Source organism: Quercus suber, unplaced genomic scaffold (genome assembly GCF_002906115.3).
Source record: "Quercus suber isolate HL8 unplaced genomic scaffold, Cork oak 2.0 scaffold_215, whole genome shotgun sequence".
In the NCBI taxonomy this organism is placed as follows: Eukaryota; Viridiplantae; Streptophyta; class Magnoliopsida; order Fagales; family Fagaceae; genus Quercus; species Quercus suber.
This window is the reverse complement of record NW_027069673.1, coordinates 416,844-422,225: the sequence shown is the minus strand read 5'-3', so window position 1 is coordinate 422,225 and position 5,382 is coordinate 416,844. Positions and strand designations below refer to the sequence as shown.

At 31.4% G+C, this 5,382-nt stretch overlaps 1 long non-coding RNA gene across 1 annotated transcript; it reads left to right on the top strand.

Annotated features, from left to right (window-relative positions):
- Nucleotides 1–789: 789 nt before the first annotated feature.
- Nucleotides 790–5,382, top strand: LOC136070163 (uncharacterized). The gene is made up of 2 exons (XR_010631417.1): nucleotides 790–1,080; nucleotides 3,908–5,382. It is a non-coding gene; the product is annotated as an uncharacterized LOC136070163 (long non-coding RNA).

Below are 5,382 nucleotides of genomic sequence, written 5' to 3'. Positions count from 1 at the left end.
CTTCTGTAACCATTCGATTCCAACTTTACATAAAAAACACAACTTTGAGCAAGCCTAAACAAGACTAAACAACCTGTTTTGATCATGATTTGCCAACAATATACATTAGAGTTCTAAATACATAAAATCCTAAGTCTTTAGAACTTAACAATTTGCAAAAGCTTCAAAGTTGAAGTCTGAATTTAACAACTGCTGCGACATAAATAATACTCTCAAGTGCAAGATTGTCGCTGTAACACCATGACCCAACTATATAGTTAAACTTTGTGTTTGAGTGGTTAAGTATTATTATTATTTTAAGCTACTTTCTTTTTATAATTAATAAAAGAGTATTTAATAAATATATTATTTTATAACCCTTTTGGATAAGAATTGTAAAGATTATAAATACTTAAATGGCTAATTGTATTATGTATATATACTAAGTATGTACAAAATTATATTAAGTGGTTTAAGTTATCAAATACATAGTTGGTGTTTTAATTAAGTATGATGCGTGAGATATTATATCAGAATTTCACCCACACATGCAACTAATGGAAATTCAACACACATAATGCCAAAGTACCATGCATGTGGACAAACCCAAAGACCAAGACTTGGCTGGCCATGCAATGAGCAAGTTCCACCTAGCTTCTTCTTTGACTTTACTCAAGACAACTAGAACATCCAAGAAACTCTCTTGCTCTCATTTTCCACGGGTCCACACATTGAAAGAAAGACAAGCCTCCATCTCATCTCTTCTTTAACTTTCTCAAAATATCTAGGACATCTAAGAAGCCTCTCTATTCCAAGGATCCACCCAAATCAGAATTCTCACCTCACTTTACTCTCTTTTCTCTTAAGGAAAGAGCTAGAAGCTCTCTTGAGTCTTCTCTCAAACCCACGGGTCAACACATCAAAAGGAAAATAAAGCTCCATATAATTTCTTCTTCGCACTCTCTCAAAGAAACTTGAAAACTCAATGACTCTCTCAAGCTCTCTACCTCTCATACTTTTGGGTCTAGCCACTAGGAAAGGGAAATACTTTCATACAAGAGTGATTCTATTCCTATTTTTCCCCTCAAGAACCAGAACTTGGTAAGGGTTCTAGCTACTCTCATCTTAGAATACATGATTTCTTCTTGAAATTTTTAGTAATGGTATTTGTGGTTTGTGAAATTAGGAAATCATGTGTAAGTTTATATATATATATGTGTGTGTGTGTGTGTTGTTTTAAGATGCTTTGAAACTGTGTTGGTGATTTATTAAAGGTAGATTAGGGTTTTTACTAATTAATGATTGTATATGATTAAGGCACTACAAAAAACACAGGTTATAGCCGCATTTTTTTTAGCTGCGTTTACAAAAAATGCAGCTATAGCTAATCTATAGCCGTGTTTCAAAGAAACACAGCTATAAACATAATCTATAGATGCGTTTTTTTAAAACGTGACTATAGCTAACCTATAGCTGCGTTTTCAAAACGCGGCTATAGGTCTAGTGGAGTAATTTTTTTAAAGAGGAACCTATAGCTGCATTTTTTAAAAACACAACTACAATTAACTTATAGCTGTGTTTTAAAACACAGCTATAGGTCCAACCAAACAAATTTTTTTCAAGTGGGTGACCTATAGCTGCATTTTTTTTAAAACGCAGCTATAGGTCCAGTTGAACAAATTTTTTTCAAAGAGTGACCTATAGCTGCATTTTTAAAAAACGCAACTATATGTAACACAAAAAAAAAAAAAAAAACCTTTTTCTTTCTCTTCCCACGTACATCCCCACTTTCCCACCTACCCCACTCTCATCTTTTCTTTCTTTTCTCTTTCTTTATTTTTTTTTCTTCACTCACTCCTGCACAACTCTAGCGTAAGTCTTCTTTTTATTTTATTTTTCTTTTTTTCTTTGGTGCTTTTTTTTTTTTTTTTTTCATTTCGAGCACACTGATTTGTCTATAAATCTTTTTTTTTTTTTTTTGGTTATTTTATGTTTAGTCAGTAAGAAAATGGAGGAAATGCTGAAAATTTTGAATGAAGTGGTTATTCTAGCAATATTTGTATCTATGTCTTGATTTGGATTTGAGTTTTGATTTTAAATTTTTTGGATCTATGCTTGAACTTTTGCTATTGTGTTATTGATATTGTGCTTATGTTTAAATGGGTTTGTGTTATTGAGCTTGTGCTTTTGTGTTCCTTGAATAGATTTAGTGTTAGATTTGGGTTGGTTTTGTTGAATGAGAGGAGATTAATGGGTTTGTGTTTTTATATTTTGGAGCACGTTGTGTTTGTATTGTCAGTATGTTGTGCTTGATTTTGAATTTTCTAGGTGTGTTTGTATTGTGAGTATGTTGTGTTTGATTTTGAATTTTCTAGGTTTGTGTTTGATTTTGAATTTTTCGGGTGTGTTTGTATTGTGAGTATGCTGTGTTTGATTTGAATTTTCTGGGATTGTGTTTAGTTTTGAATTTTTTTGGTTTGAATTTTGAATTTTTTGGGGGAAAAAAAAAATTCTAGCCTATAGCTGCGTTTCAAAGATGCAACTATAGGAGGCTTTAGCCGCATTTTTAAAACGCAGCCAAAACTGTACCTATAGCCGCGTTTTAAATGTACCCAAAGCAGGTCTATAGCTACGTTTTTTACAAAACGCAGCTATAAGTCTCAGCCTATAGTGGGTGGAAAAATGCAGCTATAGGGGGTCGAAAAATGCAGCTATAGGTCCCCATAAGGGGTTATTACCACGCAGGATAGGTCGCGTTTAGAAATGTGGCTATAACATATAGCTGCTTTTTAGGGTCTATAGCTGTGTTTTTCAAACGTGGCCATAGCCCTTGTTTTTTAGTAAGAAAAAGTTAGGATGAATACATTTGATGTTATTGCTGGGATTTTTTTTTGTATTTAATTTTGCTATAAATGGTTAAATGACTATATATAAGTGTTTTCTAACATGTCTAATGAGTGTATAAAAATACCCATATGAAAATACCATAGTTTGATAATTGTTTGTGAATTTACAAGAAAATGTTGCAAAGCTGTCACTGTGACAGATTCTGTGTTTATTTATGATAAATTATGTATTAAATTGTATACAGTGAATTAGGATGTTAGGAGTAGTTCTTACGAATTCTAAGACACTTATGGTTCTAATGGAAGTGGTCTCACAGCATTTGGATTAATATAAAAATAATGGTTTAATTTCTAAGTTGCATAAAATTCTGTCAAGACAGATTTGAGTGTGCTGTATTTTATTATTTTTAGTAAATTATGGTTTTATTTTTTGATTTCGAAATTGGTTTGGTATTTACTAGACATCCAGAGGAGTTGCTCTGTAAAATTGCGTGAAGATTGGATGTGATTTGATAGCCCATTTGTATTTTATAAATTAAGTATATGCTGCTGGGATGAACAGTGAACAGTAAATGATATAACTAACTTTGAGGATTTAATTCTAAAGTTAGGGTGAATATTTTGAGCTATAATTTAATATGCTTATCTTTTGGTATGTCTAGATCATAGATAAATTTTGTCTAACTTGGTTCAAGGTTTAATACTCAAAGGAGGGTTTCTAAACCATTCGACTGTTGTTTTCATGAATCAGTCTTGTTCAATGCGTTGTATGTTGCCATGTGAGTGTATATGGTTATATGACATGCTTAAAAGAGTTTATGTTTATGCATGCATTATTGCCCTAATCTCAAAGCACCTTTTGAAATGAAGTTGGTTTTTCTGGACATATGATATTAATGTGAGAATGTTGGTTTCTCTATGATTTGGTATATCATGTTGTTTGATGAATATATCTTGTGTTTGGGGAATCTCGTTAATGTGGGATTAGGATTTCCTTGATTCTAAGAGATAGGCTTTGAGATGAATGTGTAAGTTTATGATAAGGAATAATGGATAGTAATAAGCTTTGAAATTTGGTTTAGGTGTTACCAATACCCAAGTCTAAGATCCTTCAACTGTAGGCTCTCAATTCCTCTGTTTTCAGGTAAGAGATAAGTTATATGAGCATTTGGTAAGTCATGAGGTTATTTTAAAGTATATTATGCATTAAAAGGTTTTTGATTAAAAATATGGCATATAAGCATGTTTTAGACAAAGATATGTTCGTGAGTTTTCAAAACCTTATGTATATGATTTAAGTATATTGACGCTATTACTAATTTCCACAAACATGATGTTTAAAGAAAATAATAGAAATGCTATTATTATGAAATGTTATGCAAAATAAGAAATTTCAGTACGATGTATAAGTATGAAATATTTTTGGGTTATGTCCTCTGGTGATCTGAACTCTGCCAGTGGGGGTTAATTATTAGCTTTCCATGGAAAATGTTATCTGATTTGGCCATTAAAGTGGGACTGGCTCTGTTGTACCCGCCCTTATTGGTTACGGCCAACTTGTGGAGGAAGTCAACCGACCCCCATGGTTGAGGATATGTATTATGATGTGATCTCGGGAATACCTGACATTGTGGAGAATGCTGAATGCCTAGCACTGTAGTGCTAGAAGTCTCCCAAATAAGTACAGACTTATCAAATATAGACTAACCAATATGTATTTATGAACAGCGATATTATGTTTTTAATCGTGAGAGAATAATTTTGTTAAATGCATTGTGAAAAGTTAAAAGCTCTCATGAAAAGAAGAAGTTTCTAATGAAAAGAAAAAATATTCTTTAAAGATTAGAGTTTTTGAAGTTCTGTTGTGCTTTAAAGATAAAGTTTTTGATGAAAGTACAAGTTTATGTTAAAAATTTATTAAATATCTGTTCTTTACGAAACATTAAGTACTATGAAAGTTATAATATTTTACAAGAAGAAGTTTATGAAGAAAAGTTTCTTATTCGTCAAGATGTTTCTAGTTTAAGACAAGGTTACCAATTATCCGATTTAAGTTAAAATGATTATTTTGTAATGAGAATATATATATGGTGACTTTGTAAGAAATGAAAGAAATTAAATCCGAAATGTTTTGGTTATATTATTTTGATAAGAAAAGGGAGAACAATTATTTTCCTATGAAGAACGTATAAGTTATTATTATGAATAGTATAAAATACTATGCATAAAAAAAAGTTCTCCTGTCTGAATATTCATAGAATGAAATGATTTAACTTACATGCATCCTTATTAAATTCTCATGTATCTTACCTTTAATGAACTGTGTAGCTCACCCCTTCCAGTGTTTCAATCAAAATGTTTTATTTTTGGAGCAGAGAGAGCCTTAGTCAAGTTTTGGAATGAGTTAGTTTTAGTTTTATATGTATAGATCCTAAATTAGCAACTTGATGTTTAGATTTGTAGTATGGTGTATTTTAGGATCCAATGAAAGTTGTGTACCTTAAAATATTAAGAAATGTATTATGTGAGATTTAAAAATTGAATGACTGGTGGATTA